Source organism: Cuculus canorus, chromosome 14 (genome assembly GCF_017976375.1).
Source record: "Cuculus canorus isolate bCucCan1 chromosome 14, bCucCan1.pri, whole genome shotgun sequence".
Taxonomy (NCBI): Eukaryota; Metazoa; Chordata; class Aves; order Cuculiformes; family Cuculidae; genus Cuculus; species Cuculus canorus.
In genome coordinates, this window is record NC_071414.1 from 15,515,628 (window position 1) to 15,524,537 (window position 8,910).

General features: G+C 42.9%; 1 protein-coding gene across 3 annotated transcripts in view; it reads right to left on the reverse strand.

Annotated features, from left to right (window-relative positions):
* CNOT6 (CCR4-NOT transcription complex subunit 6) overlaps window positions 1–8,361 on the reverse strand; it is a 30,221-nt gene extending 21,860 nt beyond the window's left edge. For 2 of the 3 annotated variants that reach the window (XM_054079542.1, XM_054079540.1), the window contains exon 1: window positions 8,192–8,361. The gene's annotated coding sequence lies outside the window, so the exon portion shown is untranslated. Of the gene's footprint in view, window positions 1–743; window positions 768–8,191 lie in introns of those variants that run through there. The other variant, XM_054079541.1, reaches the window with a different exon arrangement.
* Between the last annotated feature and the right edge of the window lie 549 nt (window positions 8,362–8,910).

The following is an 8,910-nucleotide window of genomic DNA, read 5'->3' on the forward strand; positions in this document are numbered from 1 at the left end:
AGCAATGTATAGGCTAAACAGAAATGTTAACCTGCATTTAAAGGGTTAACCTCAACCGCGAGCTTTATTAAAATGAACAGAAATTACTGCCTTTAACTCTAAGCAGTGACCTTCTTCAAAGGGTACAGAAGTACATCTAAAAGCAGTACATTTTCTGCTGGGGCCCTCAGCATAGGAAGGATGTGGACTTGCTGGAGCAACTCCAGAGGTGGCCACAAAAATGATGAGAGTGATAGAACCCCTCTCCAATGAAGAAAGGCTGAAGAGAGTTGGGATAGTTCAGCCTGGAGAAGAGAAGGCTCTGGGGAGGCCTTATTAGGGCCTTTCAGCACTTAAAGGGTCTACAGGAAAGATAGGGACAGACTTTTCAGCAGGGGCCGTTGTGATAGGACAAGAGGTTTTAAACTAAAAGACAGTAGATCTTAACTAGATACTAGGAAGAATTTTTTTCATGCTGAGAACAGAAAGATACCACAGCAAGGAAATGAAGCAAATCCCAGCTACACCTCAAGTGGCAGGTGAAGCCAAGTTAAAGCACTTTCAGCAAAACCCTTATTTAAAATTTAATATTTGGGGGACACACATACACACAACATAAACTAGAATAGGTGTTTTTTCTGTATGCCTGACAGTGTTCCTACAAATTCTTCTAAATTTCACATCAGTCCTATTTCTACCAGTGTTTTATTCAGAACATATTAAGTTGAATTTTTTTTCAAAAATAAATCTTAACATACACCTACAGTTTCGGTTTTCCCAACCACCAGCAGGTATACACCATAATATGGAAGACTACTTGCATCTTGATATGAAATGCAGCTTCTGGTTACATTTTCCTACAATATACAACTGTGCAAGTAGATAAACCAAAGTTCAGGAATGCAGTTGTAAGCCACCACCTAAAAGAAAAAAAATTGAACAAATGAAAGCTCTCTTAAATTACAGGAATCCATACTAAAGGACATGAGAACTAGAATTACAAATATTCTGATCCTGAATAAACAGAAATTTGAGGACTTGTCTACCTATTGAAACACAACCTTACATTAAATTTGTAGGCGTGAACAAGATTGATTTATTGAAATATACACAAAAAAAACCCGTAAGTGTTGCAAGAAAACACAGATTTTTTTGTTTTCCTAGTAGCAGCTCCTTTTAGGTAAATATCAAGTCTGTTGTGTAAACAGCTATTATTTGTTGACTAGTGCAAACACTCTTGGCATTTTATTTTAAGAACTGTTCGAGTAGGGTTTCTTTTAAAGTAAGCATGTAGTACTGAAAAAATAAGACTAGGAAATATTGATTGGGAAATGAGTTAAACGGTAACACCCGAATATTTCAGAACACATGCTATGAATGAAAAATTTCCTTTTACCTAGTGCTGGGAAGGATGGCACTTATCAGCTGCATGCACAGGCAGAATGGCAGAAGTACCAGGGGTTGCACAATGACTCCTGAAATGCTGCCCACCCTCAAGAGACTGAACTATAATGCGTGGGAAAGTGTCAAGATCTCTATAACCCTATTCATAATAATCTAAATTAAAAAAAAAAATAAAATGCTGTTGCGTCAACACAAAGTCAATTGATTCATTCAAAGTGCTTTTTTCACTTGGTAGGATGACGTTTTAGTGGCTGTTAGCATATTAAGATTTAATCACTTCATCAGGGAAGTAATGCTTCATCATATTTCGAGGAGTTCTAAAACTAGAATTTAACATGACTGCTAATACAAACCCACAAGTTACCCTTCCTCTTTTTCAGACTTGGATAATGCAGTGGGACGCGAACATGCATTACAACCATGTAATAATAAATACAAGATACTTATTAAGTCAATACACATTAGTTCATACGAGTATATTTGGACTGTGACTAATCAGATGAGTTATTTGATTTGGCACATTTAAGTTCTACTACAGAAAAATCAGAAGTTGACAAATGCTTTAATATTCTTTTACAAAAATATATAAAGCTGTAAAAGTTCTGCAAAACCCTTCATCTACCTGAAGTTGATTAAAATGAGACATAACTCTTCTGAAACTTAAGAAAAGCAAAGCATCCCGGTGCAGATCAACTGTGCAGATCAACTGTGCCATGAAAGCCAAGGGATTCATTGGCTTCCAATTTTAACTTCCACAATCAGTTGCCTTAAAGACCAGTTTGGGTTCAGAAGAGAACTCTCAAATGGTCAAAATACGAAAGCTATAATAAAGCAAAGATGTCCTTGACTGCTCCATCTTCCAGGCAGACCTACGAAATAGATTTATTTTACCTGACTCAAATATTTTATCAACTCACATTCCCACCCCTTACCCTGCACAACATCTCATGATGAGAAATACTATGTCCAAATGTTCTCAGTGTAGCACAGGCATAGTCCAGACGATTAGAATAGTTCCTGATTATCAGCAATTGTATGTAATTACGCGTACAGTAGAAGGCTTCTGTATACAAAACAAACACTAACGCAAAACCAAATTGCAAAGCAAAGGCTGACCTTTAACTGGTATCCCTAGAAACACTTTGGCTAGATAATGAGTACCATACAACATTCAGATTTTTGCATTTTCTATTTTAGTGTATTCTGAAATGCCAATACATTAAAAGATCAGCCAGGTTCACTAATTACTTTAAGAATTTACTTGCATTATATAATCATATACTGTAAGAATAAGATGGAACCTAAAAGATCAACTTTAAAAAGAAGAGCTCCATCGTGAAACATTTAGAGTTTAAAAAATGCAGACAAGCAGTAAGACCAAGACTTAAAAGCTTCACGTACAAATGTCTTCAGAAAGCTACTGAGAACGGTCTCACACTCCAAAACATTAATACAATGCCAGCTTTCACTCCACTGGTTGTGTCCAGACAACCATATTTAACAATTTAGTTATGATTCCTCATGATACATGGAACATCAATTCTTGTATAGAGTAACTACTGCACGATTTCTTATCTTGGTCCAACTAAGTAAGCTATTTTAAATACTGGCAGGTATACCACAACATTCGTTACCACATTTCCCTTTATGCATCTGCAGACTAATTACCACATTTCTGTTGTTTTGTGGGTGAAAACATGAAGTTACCACACGAAACTCTATTCTCCTTTTTAGCTTTGCAATAGAACCTAGGACTACGAGATAACCTATTTAAAATGAAGCTTGCATGAAAGCTCATCTTCAGCATTCCTGCTATAGATGTAAATGAGAGCTCAACAGGAGATACCAGTATCTAAATCCAAAACTCTTTGCTTTCCTAAAAAACAATTTCTAAACATTGAAATTTTTGTTGCTAAATAAACTGAACTTCATGATATCACAGAACTTGTTCATGCTTTACCCATCTAGTCACATCCTGACAGAAGCAACCAGACTCTTCACAGTTGTTTTTACTCTAAGTTAAACCAACAAGCTGAGAATGTTGTTCCACGACCATGCTTTTCTGCAGCAAAGCCAACCCAAGATTTCTTTTCTCTCCCCAAGTTCTACTTCATCACCTCCCTTGGTTGTGTTAGTGCAGCTTGTGAGACAATGCCAAAACCCAGCAATGATACCAGCTAAGAAAGTGGAGGTTATGGTTGGTGGTTTTAAAAAAACAATAGAAAAGTATCACCACTACAGCCACTGACTTACTCCAACGATTGTACTGACGTAGATCACGCGGAGTTAACGAGCAACCAAAGCAGCAGCTTTCCAAGTTCTGCCACTGGAGAAAAGTCCTGACGTACTATACAAGAACCACGGAATAATCGAACCTACCGCTCCCTACACAGAAAGTATCTATGCCACAACTGACAATTACTGTACAATCAGTTCTCAGATCCCCAGAGGCAAATCTTTCATAATGGTCCTCAGTAAAGCAAGGTTTACTTCCCTGCTTTAATTATTCTTCATACAGACCACTTGTTCCTAAAAACTCTTGTTCCTGAAAGTACTCTATTTACAGACAAACTGTGACTAAGGTAGCACTGTAACTCCTCTCTCTTAGTCCACGGGATCTTTGCTTTGTCAGGCAAAGCTTTTCTATCTGGTGGATAACTGTTAAAAGTTCTTTAAAATAATATTAAAGAGCATTAATGGTCAGAGTTTGGCATAAAAGATCTTAATACTTTGTATTATTTAGACATTATGATGCTATCTCTTTGTTCTGACGAGTGATGTATGTGAGATGGCGCATGCTCAAACCTAGCTGTGTTTCAGTTTAGTTTCAATCCTCCCTGTCTTTGTAGGTGTTGGTTCAATATGTCTTTTGTTCCAAAAAGCACACTAAAGGATCTGTCTCTGAAGCACAGACAGTGCTTAAAGCTTTTTTCTGATTCCGGACTGCAAACTGATCTGTCCAGAGAGATACTTTCGTGGAGCATCTTTCAGGTCAGATCAACTTGCAGGATCCATACCTCGCTCATCAATATACTCCGAAATAGCTCTAGCAGTAAAGCAGCACAGATGACTTATAATATGCAGTATACTAAATTATGGAATACTTCATGGTTTCCTAACTATGGCAAGATGTTGCGCCCTAATGACATGGGAGAGCATTCAGACTGCTTCAGCACGTTCTAGAAACCCCCAGTCTTCAGACTGAAACTGCTGTCTTGCTATGGAAAGGGAGAAACTCGAAGAGCTGAAGGAGGCCTTGGAGATTCTGGTAGTATAAAATCATATAGAAACTTCAGGACAGTGTTAAAGTAGGAAGCTGCTTTCCTTGCACAATAAAGGTTGCATATCAGAACACCAACTAAGACATGTAAGAGAACCATCAAAATATCCAGGCTGTGATCACAACATCTAGATGGCAGCCTCCATACCATTCCGTACACCTTTCCCAGTCTAAAAAAAAAATAAAAATCAGTATCTTTCTGCAGAGCTCCATTATAGCATAAATTGGAACACTAACAGCAAGTATTTTAGTTCTAAAGTAAACAACTATGTACATTTTTTCTACTCCAAGTCCCTCCTTGATTCCTTCACTTAAAAAAAGCACTCTGAGGCATTAACAAAAGGATTCATGTTGCAGTGTTACAAAAGAGAGAACTGAGTTGTTGCCAATTTTTTTTTTAAATAAGCACCATCTTAAGAAGTGTAATTAGTAGCTCAAAAGTACACGTTAAGCATTTAAACAGCTTTTTTTCTATGGGCCCTGCCTAAGCATTTGTAAACCCTGCAAGACTACAACTGCAGAAATTGCTCAGTGTACAAACCAAGTGCAGGTCCCAAGTCTATGCCAAGCTTCCCTGACGAGTGGGCTCGTACAACCAGATTTCAATGCAGGAACTTAAATGACATCACTTAATACAATGTTAATAATCTTGCAGGATATTGTACAACAGTCACACTTCCAAGTGTGAAGCACCAACACTGAAAAAGGAATACATAACAGACAAAAACCTGCAGTGACTCAGTTCAAGCAATTTATGTATAGAGCTTTCAAAATTATACCAGGAAGAAGTTTAAATTTAGACTGGATTCAATAACGTCAGAAAAGTGTTTTAACACCGAAAGTACTATAAAATCTCAGTATATGGACATGCAGACTATGTATGCAACAGGGGAAGGGTCAACCTCTGTCTCACACAACTGGGACAAAATCTAGAGAGAAGGTCTGCTGAGATTATTCTTGTCGAGTTTTAAGATTGGTGGTAGTTTTTTCAAGCTCACCATACACAACTGCAACCTTTGAATACTATATATTCCTACTTGGAGAAAAAAAACTATGTAAACAAGTAACAATTCTTGTATATTCTTTCAATTCTGAAGGCTGAAAGGCAACTTCATTCATAGAGATACCATCTGTGCATGATGTTCACTTAATGTGGAACCATTTGGGCCAAGGATATAGTGGTACAGACTGCACACATGCACGTGGATAGCCAAAATTACATGACAAAACCAGGAAATAATTTAAAACTCAAAACAGTCAGCAAACAGAACCAGGGCCTCTGCAGCAAGGACTGCCTGTTGTAGCAGGAGCTGCACAACTGGAAGGAATTCTAGTTCACCACCCAGCCTCCGAGGCAAAGCAGTAATCCAAATAATAAGACACACTGCACTACAAACAAAAATACTTAGCTTTTCGATAATCGATTAACACGACAATTTTTATTTATACTGTCAGGCCTTTCAAAGAAATAGATACTTTTGTCAATATTTGGGAAATAATTTTCAGTTTGTTGAACGCTGGGAGCCTTCAACCCCATCACGAACATTGCGCTTGCTCAGAAGAATGTCTGCCTAATATCTAACACAGCCTGATCTTAATAATTTTTACCTTTATTATAGCTCATTCGGTTTGTAGTCCTTTGTAAAGTACTTTCCAACTCTTCATTTTTAAAATGTCAAAAGCATTTACCCGCCTGTATAGTATTGCAATCCCATCTATCTTTATATTTCAGTTCTTCCTCTAAAATTCAAGCAAAGTAAACAGCCTGAACACATCAAGACTGTATTCAGAGTTCAACTCCAAAATGCAAATGGAAAAGAGATGCACAGTAGTATCCTTTTTACAAACTGACTGATCCGAGTGACTGAGGTGAAAAGTGAATAAGGAGTTAATCCAAATGCAAAGGGCTCCATTTCAGTAATAGCATGAATAAACCCCCACAGAAGGCTTCGCTGCTAGCAGCAAACTCCACAGAGTCCAGATGAACCAGCAGGAAGAACAGAGGGCGGATAATCCTGTAAAATTACCCCAGTGGAAATGTTGATAAATTCCCAATTACAAGACCTGCTCTAGAATGAAAAAAAAAAACGCGAGATACAATACAATTACCAGTCAACACTTGCATATCTTTGTATTTAAGCCAGACAAATACCACAGGTATTTCTTAATCCCCTGAATTTTGAATTAGTTGCACATTATGGGGAAATCTAGATGAAGAAAACAAGCCCCAGAAACCAAACAAAAAACCCAGAAGATCTGCAAGTCCAGTTACAGAGCAAACACCTGTCTGTGAAGTTGTATTTTCAATAATAGTTTTCTGTGTATTTGTGGAAATATAGAGATCTGTATTAAAGAAAGAAAAAATTGCAGCAAACCCTCCGTTTCAGAGCATTTGTTCTATTTCTTATATTACACAAAGCAAAGTAGGTTTCACATGAATCTTTAATGTTAGTGGAAACACTGCTGGTAAAACACATGGACACGGTTTATAGGTGTGCGAAGACAGGCAGATGCGCACACAGGTGGTTTTACCTGATCCTAGGCTTAAATTTCTCTCTAAAACAGCGACTGGGAAAGGCTGGAGCCCAGGAGGGAAGCAGGAGGGCACCCTCCAGGCCTTTCGAGCGCTCAGGGTGCAGCTCTGCCCCCACTTCTCCCCACACACCCGTCCCAGAGCCGACGAGACGCAACGAGAATCCCGCCCAAGGAGCTCAATTAGCGCCGATCGCACCCCCCCCCGCCCCAATTCCCCTCTGTTTATCCCTGCATGCGCCTGCCCCGCCGCCTCACGTGCCAGCGCGCGGCCCGCCCCCCGCGCCCCTCCATTGGCCGCCGCGCCTGGCACTCACCCCTCATTGGCCGCCGCGGCTGGCGCTCGCCTCTCATTGGCCGCTGCGGCTGTCAATCATCCCCATCCGCCCGACCCCCCCCTCCGCGTTTCCCTCCGCCGGAACGAGCCAGGGCCGCTGCGGGCCCGGGCGCCAGCGAGGCCGCAGCACTCACAGCCGGCGGGGCAGGCAGCGGCTCCTTCCGCGGCGGCGGCGAGTTCGGCTGCCGGGGCAGCGCCGCCGGCCCGGGCGCAGCGCGGAGCCGCGCCATTGATGTCATTTCCTCCTGCCTTTGTTTAATTAGTCTAAACTCGCATCGCACGGCGAAAACAAACAAACCAACCAAACTTCATCCTTCCCGATGCCATTAGGCTCATCGCTCCCTACCGCCAACGGAGCGGGGCTGCTGCGGGGCGACAACCCCCCCGCTTCCATCCCTCCCTCCTGGGTGTTTACCGGGCGCTTCTCCCGGTGTCGGAGCCCCGCTCGGCTTCCAGCCGTGTCCAAGCGGAGCGGAGGGGTCCGCACCCCCCTATTCCATTACCCCCCCCCCCCCAATAACACCGCCGCTCCCCTCCCCCACAGCAATCCTAGTCGGCCTGTCCGTCCCGATCCGTCTGTCTGTCTGTATCCATCCGTCTGTTCACACCCCCCCCACGCCCCCCCCCATCCCGGTCCCCGCCGGCGGGGCCGCCCCTACCTGTGGCTGCAGCATCCCCGTCCCCCCGCCCGCCTCTCTCCGCCGCCTGCCTGGCTCTTTGTTTCCTGCCGCGGGCCGGACGGCAGAGCGGCTCCCCCCCGCCTCCTCCTCACACTCATTGAAAGCAAACAAGCATCATGGCGGCGCTGGCGGCGGCGGCGGCGGCGGCGGGCGGGACGGCCCTCCCCTCCTCTTTCCTCCTCCTCTTTCCTCCTCCTCTTTTTTTTTTCCTCCTCCTCCTCCCTCTTCCTCCTCCTTCTTCCTCCTCCTCTTTCCTCCTCCTCATGGCATGAGGTTTAACCAGGCCGAATGCCGGGTTTTGCATTTGAGGCACGACAACCCTGTGCAGCTACAGACCAGAGGGAGAGTGGCTGGAAAGCTGCCCGGAGGAGAAGGACCTGGGGGTGTCGATTGACAGCGGCTGAACATGAGCCAGCAGTGGCCCAGGTGGCCAAGAAGGCCGATGGCATCTTGGCTTGGATCAGAAATGGTGTGACCAGCAGGGCCAGGGAGGTTATTCTGCCCCTGGACTCGGCACTGGCGAGGCCGCACCTCGAATCCTGTGTCCAGTTCTGTTCCCTTTCTCCAAGAAGGTTGTTGAGGCTCTGGAGTGTGTCCAGAGAAGAGCAACGAAGCTGGTGAAGGGGCTGGAGAACAAGTCTTACGAGAAGTGGCTGAGAGAGCTGGGGGTGTTTAGCCTGGAGAAGAGGAGGCTGAGG